Consider the following 12,300-nt stretch of genomic DNA (forward strand, 5'->3'; position numbering starts at 1 on the left):
GGCTTTTCTGCTTAGTTGTGCAGTCTTTGGAACATTCATCATGTTAGCTTATCAGATAGTTGGTTTTCTTTCAGCTGAAATAGAAAAGTCTGGATGACGTGCCCTTGGCAAAGAACTGTAAACTGGCTCACTCAGTCTGTTGGCAAAGGTGAAAAGTGCTGTTGTGGTTTTGTGAAGTCAGTTTTGACTCTCAGCTTCTGAAGCTCCTATCAGCTAGAGTGCAATAGGATCCTGGAATCTCGGTGTCCATTTAGATAAGTGCCATGTCAATCTCTCTCCATCTGTATTAACTACTCTGCATTACATGTATCATTTATATATCTGGAATGTGTCTTGAGCTAAGAAAGCTTGAAAGAGAAAGAAAGAAAAATTGGAGTGCGTCTTCATCTGCTCAAATGTTCTCTGATTTTTTTAACACTTGGGGCTGCATCTTCATCTCTTCTATCAAGGCATGTATTTCTGCATAACATCAAAAAATGCATTTTCTACTTGGGTACACTGGTGACAGAAGTTTTCTAAGTGCTGCAGTGATGTTTGAACAGATTTTGTGCTGATTCCAGGAATATTGTATGAATACAACAGGAAACCAAACTCCAGTGGCAAAACAGAGGTCCAGAATCTTTCTGGTTATTAAATAAATAAATAAGTGACTGTGTTATATATTTATTTAGCTATAGGATCTGAACTAAATTGAACTGTCACTTTATATTTTGATCTTCATCTGACTCAGTAGAATGAGACTGTATTCCTTTTCTCCAGTGAATTTTTGCTGCCTTTTTTTCTTACAGAAAAAGCCATTTAGGTGACAATAGTTTACAGACACAGTGGTACTAAATGAGTTTAGTGGTGCTACCCTTGCTTTGTTCTAGCATATGTGAGTGGACAATGAGAATGATGGATTCCTTAGTGATGACCCCATTAACCCCTCAGAAGCTGCACTGAGATCTCTAAAGGTGTGTAGATTTTTCCAAGCCCTCCCCTCAACCTTCATGGCCTAGTGATGCAGAGATCATGGGAATAATTGTCGATGTCCACCAGAGGGGACTCAAAAAGGTGAACATTAGTTTTACAGTTTGGTCTTGTGGTTTTCTTTAAACTCTAGAAGATTTGAAACTGAATCCTGGGAAGGAGCTAGATTAGCCAAATAGGAAGGCATTATTTAAACTGAGGTGTAGAAGTGAAAACCCTGTGGGATCTCTGAAGCATTAAGTGCTCTTCCAGGCTACCTCTGAGTGTGCCTAGGCCCTGGTATAGGGGAATCCTCAACTTCATGACATCAAGTGTCTCAACAAATAGCTGACTATAGAGTGCATAGTCCTCTCCCCAGGACAGGCTTTGTCAGTATCAAAGCAGGAGCAGCTAGAGATCAGGTTGAGAAAAAGTGTAAAATAATCACAGCAAGGCAGGGCACTGAGAGGGAGGATCCTGTCTGGTTAGAACAGACACTTCAGCCAACACTGCTCTGTTGCCAGTTCTGTCATGTAATGTTTGTTCTATTGTCCAGAGTCCTGCACACCGAAGAGCTGGTCGGGGCTATTTTTAGAATTTAACACTGATATTTATGATTATGAGGCAAATGCTGTTTTCATTGTGAGGTGCTCACAGGGTTAAAGGGTATATGAGAATGTGAGCTAGTCCTCCCTTTGAAGTCCTGAGGAGTTAAGAGGGTTTTACTCTTCATTCCTAGGAGTCCAGTAGCTCTTACTGTAGACTGAAAGTCAAAAGAGTAGATGAAAAAATAACTTGCATCAAGGAGGACTAGAACATTTTTTCCCAAAGAATATAAACAAGAGTCCTGCAGAAATGACAAACTACATTTGTCTAGTGAAGCATGTTGGTCTAGTGAGTAAGGAAAATGCCTTGTGGAATTATTTGAAGAGAACTTAATGTGCCCTGAAAAGGGGGGGCTGGAAATGGAAGGAGGTTTCTGCAGTGTTTTTGCCCTGATGTCCTGTAGAGCTTATCCCACAACTACACTTCTGCTTAGGAATTACAGCAACATCTCTGGGTGGGGTTTTTTTGGTCATCTCTCCCGGCAAGAGGAGGACTTGGAGGGAAAGTGTTGAGACCTAATAGAGCCCAGTGAAACCTTAGCATCTACTATTCACAGATCTTGGAGTCTTTACTGAGTATTAAATAAGCCTGTTATTGCAGGCTATAACTCCTGTTAGGCAGCTAAATATCACTGGCCCCACATCATGAATGGGTAAATTAAGACTGAGAAAGGTCAAGGGACTTGTCAGACATTGTTCAGAAGTTCTGTGTTGGTCATGTATTCCTGACTCTCTGTTTTTAGCCAGCAGTTTCATTTCTCTGATGTCTAATTAAAAAATATAAAATAGTGCTTAACAGGTAATGCAGGCCTGTTATCTCTTTGTTTTTCTGCATACGTTTCTATAGTGCTTCCAGATGACAAAATTATTTTCCAGTATTTTCAGATGTGAAAGAATGATAAAGTCATCTTCCTAACCTGTCCCATCTATTGTTTTTATCAGATAACAGGGAGGGGTGAATGCAGAGGTCAGGTTTTGTTTCTGAATCATTGTGGCTTATTCTGAATGTGATGCTGCTTTGCTTCTCTCTGCCCACCACCCGCCTTCAGTTCCCACAGTTGTGTGTTTGTGTGCACTGTTTTTTAACACCTAAGTGGAGATATGAAATGACTCAATCTGCAATGACACATTTAGATTTCAGATGTTATACTGGCCAATATGCTCACATTTAAGCTTTGTAGAATGTACTTTTTTATCACTGGTTTCGGGTGTGCTTTGAGGAGCTGTGGTAAAATCCAGTTAGATTTATCCTAGCTGTATTCCATATAGACACCTAAAAGGATACAATATTCCAGAACCTACCTTACATTTTTGAATGATCCTTTATGTTTATTTTAGGGCACACAAAATGAAAGTATCAGTCTAACCTATCATATCTCTAATTTCTTGTCACTAACCTTTTTAAAGGAGCTACTTGTAAACAGACCAGATAATATCAGAATGATAATTTCTGATGCCATGAGGTATTTCAGTCCCTATCAGGCTCTGGTGATCCTCTATTACATTTTTTTGGATAATTCATATTAGTGATGACTGCAGACTTTTGTTGGGGATGTGTTTCTGCACAAAATTTACAGAGAAGCATGTAATAAGATAAGCACTGAGATACAAACACATGGTTAAGGTCTCAAAGTTACAGATGTGTAAAGAGAGCTTTCCCCCAAAACATCTGTCCCATTCTTTTCCTTATGTGGTTTTTGCCATGATCTCTTTTGTAATTGTGATTTCTGTGTTCTACCATGTATAGCCCAGTAGCTCTTTGGTCTTTTTTCTGGTGGTCCTTTTGACAAAAGTAACAAATATTCATTTGGATATTACATGATTCTGTTAGTCCAGAGTTTTCTCTTTTGAGAAAACAAATCTTGTTTTCTTTTTGTACAGAAGAGGGTGACTCAATCCAAAGCCCACTCAAACTGGAAGAGTTGACTCTAGCTTGTATCAGCTGAAATCAGGTCTTCTTTTCTCAGAAACTAAATATGTATCATACCTAAAACCTGAAATCTTCTGAATCATGTGCTGATCCTTAATCACGCTTCATGATTAAAGAAAAAGGGCTTGTGATGTCCACTGTGATAAAGATGTTCTGAAGCTGTGTCAGAATTTAAGAAAGCCAAATAGCATATAGTTTCATTTGGTGGAAAATGTCATTAACACCTGTAACATATTGGATTGTTGTACTTATATTTGGTCCCTACTTTCTGTTCAATATCTATCTGCTGTAGTAACAAGGTATTAAACCATCATAGCATAAAGAGACATTACATGCAGATGCAGCTTTTTGGTGTGGGGTGCAGGGAAGGGAAAAAACAAGGATGAATAAATATTATGTTAATGTGAGTAAATGTATCTTTCCCTGGCAATGTTTTTTGCAGGGTGGCTGAGCTGTGAGCACTGCTGTTTGAGAAGCAGCTCCAGATGTAGCTCTGCACCGTAAGCAGGACAGTGCTCGTGCTTCTGGAGCAGCACCAAGCGAACGTTTCAGTGCAGATCTTGGTTTGTTACAAAGACAAAGATCTCTCTGCTGTCTGGTTTCCAGGTTGCTAGGACACATGAAAAGTGTTTTGATTCATTTGTCCACAGGAAAAAAAAAAATAGGAAGAGCTTGGATACTTGAGAAGGCAGGTTAGTACTGCCTTGATCCACTCCCAAGCTGTGTACATGTGCCCTGGGGCTAGCTCCAGGTGCAGGCCTGTGCACAAAGTCCCCAAGTGACATATGTTTAGAAAAAGAAAAAGCTTATTATGGGATTTATTTGTTAGGGGAAACCTGACTGCAGGATCTGATCCAGGTAGAGGCAGAAAGGAACATCCCAGTTTGCTGCAGGAGTCTCATGGTTTGTAGATGATGTTAAAAGATGGTGAAAGGGCTGTTGTAATCTTTGCATGCTTTACCTGTCTCAGCTGGCAAATGGCTGCTGTGTTATCCTGAATGAGACAGAGCTGATATTCATTCAGGTTTCTCTGTCAGACAACATGACAATCAGGTGGCAGAACCAGGCTTATAGAAAAAGTGAAGTATTATTGGCAAAACATTTTTTAATCTCTGCTGACTTTATTCACCACCCTTCAACATGCTCTACAAACCTGTGTAGTTAGCAATGTGGAGGGGTCTCTAGGTAAGAAAATCAAACCTAGAGGTACCTTTTGGGATAATGCTGATGGTAGGAGGAAGCTGCCATTTCCATTTTTTTCCTGTCAAAACTCAGAGAAGTGAATTTAGTACCATTAGGGGTTTAAAAGTCTCTTGGAAGATGAATTATTGCAGTAACATTAGCAGCTGACTCAAGGTTTCAACATTTTTATTTCTCTTTTTTTTTTCAGAAATGGCTAAAAAACTAATTAAATCAGAGTGGATGTTTTATCATCTCATCTTCATATTTTTCATACATATCAATATGCACTCAGTTTGTTATTGGATTCCAGACAGAGATACAGGAAATCTGTGAAACCAAGTCTGTTTACAGTTTGATATTGGCATTTTTCCATTAAAAAAGAAAGTGGAGGGTTTAATAAGAAAAATATGCTTCTTGGGGAGCAAGTGAAGACTTCAGAAATGTAGAGATATATCCTTGCTTTTGCCAAGAGCTGCTTCTGCCCTCATGGAAGTTGGTCAGTCTCTGTCTCAGTTATGCAAATTGGGAATCACACATTCCTATTTCCTGGTGGCTGTAGTAGAGCATTTTTATGAAAGAGTATGAGGCAACCTTTTGGCTAAGAAAGCTGCACTAGGATGTCTTTGAGCAATTATTTATGGCAATTACTGCCTCCACCTCAAGAAGGGCTGGGAGTCATTTAGGTGAGGCTCACTGGGTACCACTGGAATGTACCTATTAGAGCTTTAGCTGACTTTTCTAGGCTTTACCCATTGTGCTGTTTGTTACTGTCCAGAGCAGCCACTATGAAAAAAAATAAAATTAAAAAACACCACCACAAAACCCCACCGCTTTTAATGGACAACTTCACATGGTTCCAACTGAGTTGCAATCCAGGTACACAAAGGTTTTGTGGTTTTTTTGCTTTCTGACCAGCCTAGAGGACTTGAGTAGGAGAGACACCAAATTCATTCCCAGCTGTAAGAAACATGGTAATGGATTGTTCCCCATCAAAACTGTGAGCTGTTTTCTTTGAATTTCAAAGTGTAACTCTTCTGTTTCAGCTGAGAAAGGTTCCCCAGCAGTCACTCAGCTGCAGTGGAAACAAATCCAGTGTGACACATAGGTTTGCAATGCAAACATGGAAAGCTAAACCTTGTTCTTGGATTTGCCAGGCTTAATGATGACATTTGTCCAGACTACAGTGTTTGCTCCCTTTTGAGCTAAATTACACTTATGACCACTATTATGTGCTATTACAGCTTTACTTAGACTTAAGAATTTGTAACACTTTTATTTTGTGTAGCTTTGCCTTTATCTTTTTTTCCCTGTCAAGAAAGCTTTACTGCATCTTTTTCTTCTAACAAGGGTAGGGAAGGGAAAACCTACTCCTGTTTTGTTTTTTTGGTTTTTTTTTTTTTTGTTTTTTTTTTTGTTTTTTTTTTTTTTTTGCCTTCACTCTGTGACTAGTGCATTTCTTGTAAAGAAAGAAAGGCCTCTTGTCTCTCTTCTGTGCTGTCTCTGTGCTTCTGGAGCTCAAGTGAAATGTTTATAAGAAACAAGAACTGTCCAGTGCAGTAGACAGGTCTAAAACTTTCAACCTCTTCCTGTCCTGCAGGGCTTTACTCTGTAAAGTATTTCTGGTCTTGGATTTGTGAGGTGACAAATATTTTACTACCTGCCAGGCTTCTGCTTTGTGGCCCTATGACAAAGAAAGTGAAAGCTTTTGGGGCTTCTGGTACTAGAAATATGGTCTGGCTGATTTGGGGGAGCATTCTTGCAAGATCTGACAAGAGCTATGGAACATGCTTTCCTTTCTATAAGGATGGAGGGTTTTAAATTAAGCATCTAGGTGCTGCTATTATCCCATTGGACATGAGACTCTTGCCATGAGCCCTCTCTGAAAATACTGTTTGGTGACTTCTGATTAAAGTGTGGTGCGCAGTCAATTTTTTATAGTTAGGAGTTATTTGGGTGTAGGATGCCTATATATTTAGACCTGAACAAAAGAAAATGTAGGAGTACTTAAGTATACAGATCACAATTCTCTCTTCAGTTGTTTTTTTTTGTTGTTATTGTTTGGTTTTTTTCCCTCCTCCTCTGTTTGGTTTGCCCTTCCCATGGGAAGTCCTGTGTATATCTTTTAGCTAGTCATCTACCTCATATAGACTTACAGCATATTGAAGATGTGGTTCTGTGGGGTCTGGAGTGCTTCCATGTGGTTTAAATAAGGAATACATTTGAGAAAATACAATCTGCTTGAGGACATGCTGGAAGCAGAGAAAGAGGCTAATTTTGTTTAGTTAATTATTCACTGATAATTATTTACTCAGCTCTACAAATTGATGGAAACTTGTAATCATGTTGCTATGGCATCTGATGTCATTTATAAATGCTGAGTGAAGCAGCTCCATTTAATTGTAAAACTGGACACAGTTCTCGAACAAATGAAATCTGTCAGACTGAATTTTGTGAGGGAAATCTTACCAACAGAGTTTGCAAGTTAAACATCTAGCTGTAAATAAATTCTTCCCTGTGAACCTGAAAACACAGTTGCGCAGTTTTCTGACTCAAGCCTGCATATTATTATCTTGTTAGAGTAAGCAACATCTGAATAACAAATTCTGTTATCTGAAACTGCTGAAGGCCTTTCTGAACTCTTCCTTCTCTGTGAAACTATAGCTTTTTTCTATCAGTCTTAGTCTTGCAAAACAGCTTTCCAGAGAAGACCACTACACAAGGCTTTGATGCACAGACTTTCTAATTTCCCAAGCAGTTTAGAAAGCAGTTGATGATTCTCCAAGCATTAAAATGTAAATACTATCAGTCCTACGACATTTAAATGTTTAGTCTGTAAGCTGCAAATAAAGCAGCTTTAATTTCTAAATGTAAGTGGACCTTCATTATTAATTCACTTGCTATATGTTTAATTGAGATAAATGAGTACAAAATTCAGCTGTGTATTTTGATATGCTTTTCTTTGCAATCTGGACATGTATAATGCATCGTTATTTTAACTGTCCCACCAGCAAATAATTCTGCATGTACTTATTTTCTAAGTTCTTTAACACTTTTCTATATTGTGGGATTTCAATTGTTTCTGTTCCTTTCTTGGTAAATAGTTGAGGAGTAAGCACATTTTCAAGAGCTGTAGGGAGGCTAAGATGCCAGTTGCATTTTAACGATATGGTGCTTTATCATTCTTACTGTAGCCAATTCTCTTTTAAATCATTGCAGTTTCTGCTTTAGCCTCCAGCTATAGAATTCTTTTCAAACGACAGTGAACTTGGCAGATTGCCAAGAGAAAAATAAAGGTGTTTTGGTCCACCAAAGTATTTTGAGTGCTTCTTAGTGATACAGTTTTCTTCTCTACATCTGCAAAACATTTTTTTTTCTGAAGTGAATTTTCATGTGAAAAGCCTCCTTAATAATCACCAGTATTGTTTGTTTCAATGCAGTTATTTAACTGCACCCCTGGGTGCTTACAAAATAAACAAGAGAGTCTTCTAAAGAGTTTTAAAAGTGGCAGGTGCTTAGTCTATGCCCTATTCACTTGGTTTGCAATGACATTTTTGTGTTAATCTATAGACAAACAAGAGACAGGTGACACACAGCATCAAGTACAATGTGCTAAGTCGACAAACTTTGGTCTAGATAAGATGTTTGTGCTGCATATGCCTACACTGGCAGCATGGATTTATGCTGTTTATATTTAAGTTATGTTCCTCAACACTGCTAATATCAAAAACTTAAATGCTTATAAATTGACAGTGAATGAAGTATTTTAGGGGTTAGAGACTTCAAAGAATCTAGCGCCTCAAAGAAAAAAAAGACAGAAACCAAAAAACAAACCAACTAAAACCACTCAAAATATAACAAAAAAAAAAAGAAAGCTAATTCCTGTAAGCACAGCATAGTTTGCATTTTTAACATTGTTGAAATGTAAAACAGATTGTTAAATGTTGCTGAAATACAGAAATGGTATTTTTGAGACTCTGGCTGTGAATACAGTTCATTCATTATAAAATACCATATCCATGGCATTCTCAGGCTAGCAGTATTTTACACTCTAAAGGGTATAGATATTACTAAATGTTGTATTATAAAGTATGGCCAAGAGAGTAATACTAAGTGAATTAAGCAGCAAATGGAGGCAGGATATTCATCATCCCTCCCCTGTTTTACAGTCTAATTCACTGAGATGCCACATGAACAACAGACTCAAAGCTTTTTAATGATCCTGTTTGTAAGGAGGGGCTCTGTTTAGAGATGATGAGATTGGAGGACTGAGGGAAAATGACACAGGAGAACAGAAGTTTGACCACTTTATTTATTGAGGTAGTTTTTGGCAAGCCCTCCAAAGGTAGATGGTAAGGAAGAGCAGCAAATGTGCGTGCAGGGCAGTTTGATGGCTGTGTGAGCCGTGTTATTTAAAAATGTCTCTAATCCAGGCAGATTTCTTACTTTAAGGCCTGTATTGTCTTTAAGAGGTTGTAGGAGGCTCTCTATTCCATATTCTCATTCCTGTGTTCACTTCCATTTGTGCACTACTCGTTCCAGCCACAGAAGAGACAGAGCAGCCTATTCCATTATCAGTGTCACTGCTTTGCATGTGAGGCCAGCATGGGATTGCTTTCCCTTGCAGAGCGGGAGGGGAGCTGCAGTGAGCACACACAGCTGGGCAGCCTTTGTGGGGCCTGGCATTCCTCCCTGGCATTCCCAGTGGGTGTTAGTGACAGAAGGGAATGGCCAGGGGGCTTGTTGCTGCAATGGAAGAGAATGGCAGAGCTTTTCTCTGCTGGTTCATCCAAACCCGGCAAATGGGGTCAATGTGGGGAACCAAAGGCTGGTTCTCTGGAGATAGTTGGTGCAACTTGGTGCACAGCATGAGCAAAAAGTATCATCATGAGCAAAAAAGTATCATAATTTCACAACAGAATATTGTCCTTGGGTGAAGGTCAGTTGTCCTTGGGGAATTTATACATATGCATGTTTGTCTACTAAAAATATTTCTCTCTCCAAGTGAAGTTCAGAGGAAAAGGAAAAGTGAGGTTAAAAAAAAATAAGAAAAGAATCTATTTTATTAATAATTTAATTTGTTGTTGTGGCATGTTTGTTTTCTTTTCTTTCCCAGACTGAAATCTGGCTTGGACTTTAAGAAGTGAAGAGTAAAATTTTATTATATTTAGTCAAAACCCAATCTAGGGTGTGATGCAGCTCTTGATGCAATTCTTGATCAGCAGGTATGTAATTATCACCAATTTATTTATATTATTTAATGAAATCTGATTTTTTTTTTAATTATGAAAGAGCATAAATTAAATATGAAGCCCTACATTGCTTAAAAGCATTGATAAAATCACATTTGCTGAATGGAATGGGAGAGGCTGCTCTTGAAGATAAATTATAATCTGGACAATAGAGAGTCTGTAGATCAAATTTTCTGGATTTCAGCAAACCATTTCATAAAGTACCCCTTGGGAAATGGTTAGTTAACCTGGAGAAGATTTGGATTAGTAGAAGAAATGAATGGTGAGCAAGGAAGGGACAATGGCATGGAATTTTTCATGGTAGGGAGTCACTAGTGGTGTATTTGTTAATTTAGCCACATGTTTGTTTATTTTGTACTTTTGGTAGTCATTTTTTTCTGGGATGGTGGTAGGGATAAAAGGCTTGATAATGAGAGTTTTAGATGAGTCACACCTGAGAAAACATCATCAGCATCAAATTTCAGGCAGGTGGAATAAGATGCTGATGAACTGCAGCAGAAAGGTCTGAGACCAAAACAGCACAAGTGTCTGTCAAGCTGGTGTATGTGAAGGGCTCCTGTTCTGCAGATGACAGCAGTGGAGAAACACCATACATGTTATCTGACCCCAAGGGGATTCCAAAATACAGAACTGAGGCAGTGAAACATTGGGCTGGACTGAGAAGAAGGTTAATATTGTACAAGGTGTTATATTGGTTATTGCATTTACGTATGGGTCAGCTATTTGAGCAGGAGGGGAGAAATAGCAGTGCAATCAAACCTGTGAATGAAGGCTTCCATCTTCCCTCCAGAGGCCAGCAGCACTGAATGGGCACAGACACCCACACTGGCCCTGAGCTTATCCACACCAAGAGGGCAGCTGGCTTCCATGGGCCTGGGACAGGCATGGAAGTAAGAACATTATTAAGTTCTTAGCTGAGAACCAAGTGGACACAAAGCAGATTAATGGCAGAACCTGGGAGCTGGTGTCTATAAATCTCTTGCAAATATAAGTCAGCTGTTTTAGTTCTATTTTTTCCTCTGAGTTGTATGTCATCTTCTGTTTATGACAGTGAGGCTACTGTTGTCACTTATGTGCAAAAGCAATTAAAATAATTTCTGCTGTTCTGACAATTGACGTTGGTTCCCCTTGCTCTGTTTTACAAATGAGCTGCATTATTATCTATAGCACTGACCATCCTTCAACTATCCTATCATGTAAATAGTTCGTATAAATAATTAAAAGCTGGGGTTCACAGTGGTGTCTGCAACAATGGGCTTGTTTTTTGCAACTTGATAGGAAAGATTTGATTTACATCTGCTCTGGGTATTTTATTCCCTATCTTATTAAAGCTAACAACTTAGATATACCATAGTTTTTTATGGGGAACCTTGCCAAACATTTTCAGATGAAGAGAAATTTTCTCCAATTAAGAGATAGTATCAGTGGAATAGAGCGTTGTCACAGGATAATGGTCTCCTGCTGCTTTGTTAAATGCCAAGGTAAACCTGAGGCATTTATCAGAAATTAATGTCAAAGCAAAGTCGAGAGGTTTATCTTGAAAGCTGGAAACAGTGAGCCTGTGCAATATCTATTAGAAAATAGTCCAGGTTTCCTTGTGCATCCTTCCTCCCCCAATTAAACTTGGAAGGAAGAAAAATTTCTTTCTTGCATCAAATGCTGCCACCAAAACAAGGTACCAGCTTCCTTTTAGATGCATAAAAAGGCTGCTGAATCTCTAATTTTAAGCTGCAGATGAGTAGTTTGTATGTATGTTTGAGGTTTACCTTTGCATCCCTTAACACTAAGCTGACCTTAACTTAGGCTTCACACAGCCCTGATTCAAAGCATGTTGAAAAGGGGAGTTTGAATGTTAAAGACAAAGCAAATACATAAATCTGCTGGGCTTACTCTGTTACCAGGATGGAGCCTGATGGAAGGGGTGGAGTGAGGGAAAAGGAGGGACAGAAGATAAAAATACATCTCAGTCACTTGGAAAGATGCAAGGAAATGTTTTATGGCACAGAAATAGGCTGCAGTGCTATGTTCCTGTTTGTTCCTCACAGACATTGAGCAAAGTTTGTCAACTTGTGAACAGAAGAACCTGTTTATCTTTAAGATCCAAGGCAAATCTTAGACAAGTAAATCCCTTGAAGTATTCTTGCTCTTCAGTGGCAATGCAACACTTCTGCTAGTGTCACAAGGTGGCTGCTGCCTTTTAAACCCTAAATTAACCATGTCAAATCAGCTTTAATAGCTACTTAGTCATGTATTTGATTATTCCAGAAACATGCATGAATTTTAACAGTTTCATCCAATTTCCTTCTTCATTTAGATTACTTTGTGTTTCTTGTAAACCATTTATTGCTTTACTGAAAATCCAAAGGTGGAAACCACTGTACATAGA

The 12,300-nt window shown here is 38.7% G+C and overlaps 1 long non-coding RNA gene across 2 annotated transcripts in view; it reads left to right on the forward strand.

Annotated features, from left to right (window-relative positions):
* LOC135452941 (uncharacterized) overlaps window positions 1-12,300 on the forward strand; it is a 92,992-nt gene that overhangs the window by 53,632 nt on the left and 27,060 nt on the right. Inside the window, exons 3-4 of one of the 2 annotated variants that reach the window (XR_010441736.1) lie at window positions 9,779-9,887; window positions 10,379-10,857. The exons of the other annotated variant lie outside the window; for it this stretch is intronic. This is a non-coding gene — a long non-coding RNA (uncharacterized LOC135452941). Of the gene's footprint in view, window positions 1-9,778; window positions 9,888-10,378; window positions 10,858-12,300 lie in introns of those variants that run through there. 2 annotated transcript variants of the gene reach the window in all.

Source organism: Zonotrichia leucophrys, chromosome 11, assembly GCF_028769735.1.
Source record: "Zonotrichia leucophrys gambelii isolate GWCS_2022_RI chromosome 11, RI_Zleu_2.0, whole genome shotgun sequence".
NCBI classification, from domain to species: domain Eukaryota; kingdom Metazoa; phylum Chordata; class Aves; order Passeriformes; family Passerellidae; genus Zonotrichia; species Zonotrichia leucophrys.